At 37.3% G+C, this 10,458-nt stretch overlaps 1 pseudogene; it reads left to right on the top strand.

Annotated features, from left to right (window-relative positions):
• The first annotated feature begins 1,663 nt into the window (after positions 1–1,663).
• LOC119571429 lies at positions 1,664–2,898 on the top strand (annotated as a pseudogene).
• The last annotated feature ends 7,560 nt before the right edge of the window (positions 2,899–10,458 follow it).

Genomic DNA, 10,458 nt, shown 5'->3' with positions numbered 1-10,458 from the left:
CATGACTAACAGTCACGTAGTTATGAAGAGATCTTGTGGTAGACGTGGCGGAGGCGGCGTCAGCTCCTACGGGCGAAAGGGGAGGTGCTCGCGGTTCAAGGAACGGACTCGAACTGACTCCTGCGGGTCTTGCTAGGTCGCTTCAGCCCTAAGGCGTGGAGACACAGCTGCTTACCGTCGGTTACCAATTCCGGAGCGTTTCCTGTTGTCGCCGAAGGTGAGGTCATGTCCCAGGCGGTTTCCATTGATTAATGGATGTCACGCAGCTGCTCAGGCGGATTCCTGATTAATGGATGTCACACACACATATAATCAATATATATATTATATATATATATATATATATATATCTATATATATATATATATCTATGGATTATATATATATATATATATATATATATATATATATATACACATATATCAAATATATATGATGTATATATACATATAATATATGTATAGATACATTTATTTCAATGTGTATTATAAGCATATAACATATATGTATATATATAACATAGACATATATCTAAATCTAAATATATATATAAGCATGTATATGTAAATATATAATGCATATTTACATATATATACAAATAACATACGTTTTATATATACATAATTTATGAATATATATACACATTCATACTTACATATATGCATTGATGTATATATATATATATATAATATATATATATATATATATATATATATATATATATATATATATTGCGTGATGTTATATATTTGAGTACAAAAAAAAAAAAAAAAAAAAAAAAAAAAAAAAAATAATATATATATATATATATATATATATATATATATATTATATATATATATATATATATATATATGTGTGTGTGTGTGTGTGTATACATATGTATATATGTATATATACACACATATACCTGTGTGTATGTATGCACATATATAACGAATAAAATCCTATATATAGACAGACAGATATAGACATACGTCAGTATGTACGCAATTATACAGTGTGTATGTTATACAAAAGTATCATGTCTTCATATAAGTGTAATGTGTTTTACGCTTATAAAACAGCGTGGGAAATCTTCTCGTCTGCTTCCCTTATCGCCTTACATCAGAGTCTGGCCTATATAAAGCGGACCAGATAAACGACCGCCACTTCTTCTCAACTCACTCGCCAACCATGAGGACCTCGCAGCTCTTGCTCTCTTGGCTCAGGTGAGCTCATGTTATCGTTACTCCCTTGTTTTCTTTAATGAAGATTGACATGTTTATTGAAATTCAACTCACACTGCTAATTCAATTCATTAAGCAGCAATTTTAAGTGAAGTTAGATTTACGAAGGCTTACTTTGACAGGACTTTACATAATAAAGTGAAATCTGCGATGGCCATTTAAATTTAGATATTCTCTTGGTCCTCAGGTGTGCCATCTCACCCTGGCCATCGAATCGGCTCCTTATAACCTAGTTAACTCTGCTGAGGTAAGTAGTTTCTTGGAATCTTAATTGCTTAATTTACCGATAAATTTCTTGATATTAGAATTGTCTGCTTCACAAAGCTTTTGTCTATTGGAGTCTCCCTCCCAGGAAAAATAATTTGTGTAATAATTAAAGCCAGGGTCTGTTTGCAGACGTACGAGGAGCGCGTGTACCCGGCGCAGAAGTGGGTCACCACACCCCATCTCTCCATCTCTCACCACGAAGCCACCAGTGACGTCATGTTCCGCAAATTGTTCAACTACATCGACGGACAGAATGATGCAGGTGTGACTTTTGGATTATATGGTTTTGTCGTATTAATCTTATTTCTATAGCACGCATACACTTTTCCACACACATTGATATATATGTGTGTATTCACACAAAACACACGTACTCCTGTTTGCTAAGTGTGTGAAAAAAAAAATAAATAAAATAAAGACGCATACCGAGATACAAACATAAATGAAGATGATTGCAAAGTAACTGTGCAAACTGCAAAGAAAGAACAAGAGAAAGAAGGATAGATAGAGGCAGGGTGAGAATGACATTCCGAAATTTAAAAAGCGTTCTATCCGCTTTTGGACAGCCATGAAGATCGACATGACAGCCCCCGTGACCACGCTGGTCATCCCCGGAGAAGGACCCAACTGCGAGAACAACTTCACCATGAGCTTCTACGTCCCCGCCGCCCACCAAGACAACCCGCCCACGCCCACCAACCCTGACGTGTACATCAAAAGAGCGACCGGAACTGCACGTGTTCTCCAGGTAACTTGGCCTTCATGTTCCTTTTCCTTAACGCAGTTCATACGAAGGCATGCCCCTTAACTCAGTGAAAACTTGATCTCTGATACAAACCTTGACATAATGAAAATGCTTTTGTTGCAGGAGGTTCCACGGGTTCGCCAGCGACGAGGACTGGATCGTCAACGCCGCGCAGCTTCACGACGACCTAGTGGCAGCTGGCGAGGTGGGCGTCGACTTCCAGACCTACTACACTGCTGGCTACGACTCTCCCTACGTTATCATCGGTCGCAACAACGAAGTCTGGTTCATGAAGAATGACATGAATTGATCCTCACTTACTTTAATGTCAACTTATTTATTATTTATTGGTATTATTAGAGATATGCAAACATAAACATACACTTACTGAAGAAAGAATCTTTTTTTATCCTCATGTATAATGAGACTAATGCATAACGCAACCTATTTAAATGTAAAGATGTTCAGAAAAGCATTAATTTAGAAGTAGGAGATTCAGTGAAAGGGGTTACTATACTTGTCACAGTAATTTTGCATCCTAAATACTATTTGTTTGGTGGTATGTGGACCTACAGAAGAGCTAGTGGTTCTTCACTAGCAATTTGTTTCTCAATCGACTTTTTACTTTTGACTGTTCATCGAACAGACAAGCAGAAATATAAGATTACTCATGTTTGCAATGACTGAAATATTCACAGTTAAAATACTTATATGCAGTTAATCAGACATTCGTATCTATATCCCTAAAAGCACCCTTCGCGAATGAAATGTTCCACGACAGAGAGTTACTGCGTGTAGCAAAAGGAGAATCTTAAATGTTTTTTTTTTTTTAATTTTACAAATGTCAGAATACACGTTTAGTAACTAAGCAATAACTTTCATGTATTTACCGCCACCCAACATTCCTTTCCAATATACTCCCACAAACACAAGAGATTTAGCGTCCTTCCAGGTCAGAGAGCTTGAACTCTCCGACGAATATGGAGATATATTTTTACAATAGTTTTTACTATCTATTTCTTTATTTCATCATTCCAAGGTGACATTTATTACATAAATCAGTTCCTGGATAACTCTTGAATGGGTTAAACTGTATTGCACTTAAAAAAAAATCTAAATATCTAGTCTTGTTAAGGTTAATGCATTAGTGCAATAGCTCTTTTCGTTGTATAATCAACTGTATTGTTTTGAAGTGCTGACCTTATGCTTTTTCGAAAATAAATGTCTTTGAATTGCAGATGAATATATATCGGGCAGAGGTCTTTACTGTGATCTGTAGTTTAATGTATAATGTTAACAAAATTATATATATTTAATGTATATAACCATTTATGCAAGGTTATGATTATATATTTGTATATAGCTACGGTTATCTCTTATTTTGGTAAAATCCTACAGTTCGTATTTCGTGTCTCTGTTGCTCAACTGACCCTAGGTTAATAACTTTAAATGTTAGCTAAATCACTTACATAACGATAATTAATAAAGTATATAAATACGTATACGTATATATATATATATATATATATATATATATATATATATATATAAGTAGTGGTATATACGACAGAACGGCGCACATTCAAATACGTACATGACAGAACGGCGCACATTCATGTACGTACATGAATGTGAAAGTAGGCCAGTGACCGTGACGTAATCAGTGACCTTGACGAAACCGCAAACCGCAACCAATGTCCACAACAACATAATCAATACCCGGAAATCATTAACCTACTTTCACATGTGCATTTTATGTTCGTACATGATGCCTCATAGAGAAATAATGAAACAAATGATGTACTACAGACGAGTATCCCCTCCAATGCAGGTGACAGGTGACATAGATTAATGATCACAGCGTAACCACACAACCTTATCGAGAGTGAAAGCAGGATAATGTAGGTGGACAAAATCGAACACCTCACATACGTACATGAATGTGAAAGTAGGTCAGTGACCATGACGTAATCAGTGACCTTGACGAAACCACAAACCGCAAACCGCAACCAATGTCCACAACAACATAATCAATACCCGGAAATCATTAACCTACTTTCACATATGCATTTTATGTTCGTACATGACGCATCATAAGAGAAATAATGAAACAAATGATATACTACAGACGAGTATCCCCTCCAACGCAGGTGACAGGTGACATAGATTAATGATCACAACCTTGTCGAGAGTGAAAGCAGGATAATGATCACGAGGCAACCACTAGACCATAGCTAACGATGGCTAACGCGCACACCTTGCGGTTGAAAATGGTGCATCATAACAGAAAGATGACCACTGAATGTGATTAACTAATCAATATCCGTATCCGATTACTCATAACCAGTGATGTACAGACGAGTATCCCCTCCAATGCAGGTTGACATAGATCAATGATCACCACGTAATCACAAAACCTTGTCGAGAGTGAAAGTAGTAACCACCCGGGACCGTAGCTAATGAAGACTAACACGCACACCTTACAGTCCAAAATAGTACATCATAACAGAAAGATGACCAATATCCGTAACCGAAATCATTACCCGTAGGCAGATGCTACAGATGACTCACCCGCGGCTCCTCCCATCCACACGCAATATCACCATGTTTAAACTTATACCGAGATCGAGAATTGATTCTGTTACAGACGAGGGAAACCATCTCTCTAATGACTGAAACTGTCAAAATCAATAATAAATAGGTCACACAGGTCTGCTAATGACCGATAATTTCTGCTCCTCTCTCACTGTACCAGAGATAAGAATACAATTAAGTGTAAAGGATTATAAAAATTCGTCATACAATATATACCTTTATTTTCGATTGTATAAACACTTTGGCAATATGCACCATGTTTGATCTTGTAACTGAATCGATAATTAATCCTGCTACAGACGAGTGATCACCCTCTTAATTCATCATAATCCATAAATGTCCCTCTAATGATGCCTAACGCGCTCACCTAAAGGATGTCTCCTCCTCTCCGAAGTAATAAGAAGAATCTGAATAAGAGGAAGAAGAAGCACACAAACAAACAAACATGCACCCAGCTGCTGACATACGCAAAGTCCGAGAACAGGGAACACCGCCTTCCGTTCCTACTGCCCCCGATCCACATTCCCTCATATCCCGATAGGAAGCAATAATGGTAGAGGAAGAAGACGCAAACAAACAAATAGCACAAAAGACCGATAGACGTACTAGTTCACCCCATTCCCTCCCCCTCCCCCTCCCCCTCACACCACAATATTCACCATGTTGGAATTTGTAACTGAATCGATAATTAATCCTGCTACAGACGAGTGACCACCCATTCTAATTCATCATAATCCATAAATGTCCCTCTAATGATGACTAATACGTTCACCTAAAGTGTGTCTCTACTCCTCTCCAAAGCAATAATAAGAATAAGAATAAGAGGAAGAAGCACACAATCAAACAAAAATGCATACAGCTGCTGACACACGCAAAGTCCGAGAACAAGGAAGCCTCCACCCCCCGACCCGCATTCCCCCCCATATTCCGTTACGGAGCAATAACGGTAAAAGTCTTGACACGTCGGTTACGTTAAATCGCCAAAACATCCCAATATTAAGAATTCATTGCAATCAAAAGGATTATAAAATACGTTGCTGTAATCAATATGTTTTTATTAAGGTCTTCATATATGCCTTTAGTACAAACAAACAGACACAAATACAAATCATATCGCCCCAGAATTTCATATAACGAGGGTGATAATATGATCATTTCTTCTTATTCAGAGGTAATGACGGTGGCGGTGCACTCTCGTCTTGAGGTGTAACCAACCAGAAAAGGAAATCCATTTAAACCCTTACTAAGATTGACAATGTTCGCATTACGTAAATATAAGACAAAAATATATGCATATAACACTATCCATTTCTCACTCCATATGCATATATAAAAAAAAATACTTGCAAAGACCATAATCAATATCTTTACAAATGTTTACAAATGCATAATATAACAAAGATGCAACTCTAATAAAAATATCTCAACAGACATTTCTTAACTTCGCGGGAACGATTGATAAACTTGCGAACTCCTCTCTTCTTTTAACATGTTATACTAGTCGTTCTTACATCCCAAAGGTATCTTCATAATAAAAATACAATTCAGTGAAAAGGATCATGAAACTCTTGTTGTACCCAACATGCCTTTAATATGACTTTCAAGAACACAAACACGCGTCCTAACAGGTGATAACACAAATAAGATAAAAATAACAGGCTTATATTTTTTGTGTAAATGTAAATGCGATAAACTACCACTACGCACGTTGAAAATTGCAGGCTTATACAACAGGTTAATCATAATATAACAGGTGCAACCCTAATAAGAATAACAACAGAAATTTCTTAACTTCGCGGGACGATTGATAAGCTATCTTACATCCCAAAGGCATCTTTCTAATAAAAATACAATTCACTCAAAAGGATCATGAAACTCTTGTTGTACTCAATGTCTTTATTATGACTTTCACAAACACACATCCTAACAGGTGATAATACAAATAAAATAACAAGCTTAAATTTTCTGTGTAAATGTAAATGCGATAACCACTATCTCATACCTTTGAAAATTTCAGGCTTATACAACAGTTTAATTACCTAACAGGTTGAAAAGTCACCGGTTTTATTCTATTTAGAGAGCATTAATAGGGTTTTCAACACATCTGCGCGAGACCAAAGACGGGTTTCCCCATCCTATTTCCGTCTGAACAGTTAATTATCTACCAACTAGAACCACCACCTGTCCCCACGTGCTGAACCAGTTATGTTTTGCTAATTAACCTCAAGGGGCAATGCGGTATATTTCCTAAAATGTTCCCGCCTCAGCTCTCAATTTTGTACAATCTACAATGCAAACTAGGAAATATGTTCAGCTTTCCCATATGTATAACTCTGTGCACGCCAATACAGTGCATTCTCTTCTGATATAAAAGACCAGGGTAAACATCGATTAGGGATCCTCGTTTTATGGACTAGCTATGGACTATGGTTTATGAAGGTGGACTAGCTTTCAGTAATTTACTCCCCCTCCTCGAAATTGTCCCTACAAGTATATACGAAGAAAAGGAACTATGCAACGGTAACCACTAATGTTGGTTACTATAGTTTCATTTATCTAGCAAATATGTTTTTTTTTTTTGTCTCCTACAAGAACGGGAAAAATATTATAAAAGGACACAAATAACCTTGCCAACGGGTATAATTCAACCAAACTTTACTTCTCGATTTCCCCGTCATTGCCTTTCTACAAATATGCAGCAAGAGATAGAGCTAGATAAGTTGTTATCTTTAAGAGACGATCACCTCACCGCCGGACCATGGTGATTTACTTCATCGGGAAACGTACATTCAGCCACCGCTTTTTAAGTAACACATGCATATATTTTCTCAAATCTCCCTATACAAAGAGAGAAATATTTTTTACGTGGCACTGAATAAAACTTGACACTCGATCTCTTAATATTTCTGAATATCTTAATACAAAGTCATACCAAATGAAAAAAAAATATATATCTTAACATCCTTTGCCTATGATTTTTCACTATTTCCCTATTTGTTGTAGTAGCGAAAACATTAAGGTCCCTATAAACTATTTTATCTTCAAAAATCAAAACACCTGTATAACAAGAAGGCTTTCACTTGATTATTTTTCCCTTTTAGCAACTATGTCTTTATCAAAAACAAGAACTTTATAAGATATGAAAAAAGAGGTAAAATAATATAACTCCCCATGTTATAAAGCTTTTATAATTGTACGTGTATTGGACAATGACAAAGTCAAATTCGCCTAAAGCAGGGATTTTTTGACCAAGGATATGTTTACCCCTGTGAGTAAAAAATATATATTAGTGACACACTCGATGCGATGGATCTTAGCAGACAGCATGCGATTTTCCAACTGATGCGTTTTTTTTTTCTTTTCTTAAACCGAGTTATCAACAACTATATATTATATTTCTTAATCAAAACGTTCTTTGCAAAATATAAAAAATAAAGGTGCTTTCTTGTTGTGTGTCTACATTAGATATTCTTGTTTTACATGGCAGTAAAGGGTATATGACGAGCAACATACAGTCGAGGAGGTAAGTTATAGAGAAAGGGTTGAAAATCACAGTCCTAAAGGGGAAAAAGCCGCATCCGAAGCAATATTTTCTAAATGACAAGTAAAAAAGCATTCGTTTAGGAGAAAAAAATATTCGCATTACCTCATAATAAGGGAGGGAAAAGCTTCTTTTCATAACTTAGAGAAAGCAAAATGCCCTTTTTTTCAAATACAAGGGTGATTGAAGTATTTGTGTATGACCAGAGCAGTTTTTTCAGACTTGGGAAATATATGGTAAGGGTTAAAATGTTATAGCATTGCTATCATCTTTAACAAAAAGTCTTATTTATCTAAAGATGCCTTCCTAAACTCTGACAATGCTCCAGGCAATATCCAGACAGGTATCAGGGAATACCCCTTCTTGTCACGAGATAATGACTTCATCGACATACTAAAACCATTAATGGGCGTGCGAAGTGAGGAAGAGGCGAACAATAGAGCGACACCATGGAAGTACTTTTCTCGTCTCCTTTCGTGAAGAACCGCATACTTAATGAATATCTACCATGGAAATCGCACGCCTTCAATCATTTGACCAAGGTAAACCCCCATGTTCTAGATAGCTAGAAAGTTTTAGAAATGCTCGCCTCGGTTGTTGATTTTAGTAGCACATCGTTCTTCACACCCACTCGTTCCGCTAGCTCACGCTCTGTCCTCCCTATCAAACATGCCATATCTTGCTGGCGAGGCCTCACCCTTCTCCTAAATCTGCTCCTCCTCCCCTCTCCCCTCGACTAAGCGCGATGCTGTATTTACCGCGAGGATGTAAAAAATGGTGATTATAATCATAACTGGAGCTATAACATAACCACAACAACACTAAATATGTATGACATTGATTGACTTAGAATGGCGATGCTTATAGCATATCAAGCTTGGAGGTTCCTTGCGAAGAAAACATAAAATTGATAAAAGAAAACAGTAATATGTCTTTCATTAGTAGTATAAAATAGATAATTACTCGTATGACTGCAATACACAATCAACATAGTACAAACATTTGCCGCGTTAATTTGTCAGAATTTATAATTCCATCATTCATTCAAGTTTTGCTTCTCGCTTTCCTCGCAATTATGTATTTTTTCCCATTCGCAGACAGAAATACGACGATAGCAGGGAACGATTTGCTGTCTTCCGGGCATGTCACCTCTGTCGGAAGGAGCATTCAGAATCTGATAGAGGCTTATAAATACTAACAACCGCATCCGAGCCATTACATGCTAGTATTTTATCAAATTCCTTATGTAAAAGTGTAATTCTTATTCTTAAATGACAAATAATGCTTACCAATGGGATCAATATATGTATTTTTTGCATAAAAGTACCATCTAACCTTGTTATTGAAGAAGAAATAAGCAAATATACCCAAAACTATTAACATATTTTGTCTTAGAAAAAAAAAATAATAATTGATCGATTGATTGATTATTTAAGATTATCTGCCCCGCCTACGGCAAAAAACACCAATACATATTATATAAAAATCAAATCATGAGTAATGTGCTTATAAAAGTATAAAGTTATTGTATAAATATTATGCATCCTTATATTTTGTTTAAAATATTAGACTCCCTTAGGAAACTAATAAGTCCTATGTCACAATCCTCCGATACATTTTCCAGCGGGACAAGTACATACGTCTGAGAATGCTGCACATTTTCCCACTAAATGTGCGACCGCCAATGGCACTCCTCACAATGTGGTGCACTTTTAGCTGTCATCAGTGACCGATTCTCAACCTTGTTAACAAAACTTCTACTTGGTGGTTACATTATAATCATTCAGCATGTAAACTGCCTGCGTTAATAGCGTCTTCTTCGTCGTCAGAGAATATTCTCCCGGGTAATGTTGACCGCAGCCTAGACGAGGGACTCTATATTCCCGCACGCGCCGCACTCATCCCCGACGCGGGATGCGCGCGGGGGGAAGTAAAACCGCACGCGGCGCCGACGGAGGGCGGCGGCGGCGAGGACAGCGGAGGGCGGCGGCGGCGGCGGCGGCGGAGGGCGGCGGTGGCGGCGAGGGCGACGGAGGGCGACAAGGGAGGGGGGCCCCTTTGACGACAACGTTACAAGAGAG

This window comes from Penaeus monodon, unplaced genomic scaffold, assembly GCF_015228065.2.
Source record: "Penaeus monodon isolate SGIC_2016 unplaced genomic scaffold, NSTDA_Pmon_1 PmonScaffold_6253, whole genome shotgun sequence".
Classification (NCBI taxonomy): domain Eukaryota; kingdom Metazoa; phylum Arthropoda; class Malacostraca; order Decapoda; family Penaeidae; genus Penaeus; species Penaeus monodon.
Note: the sequence above shows the minus strand (reverse complement) of the source record. Positions and strands in the feature narration are given on the sequence as shown.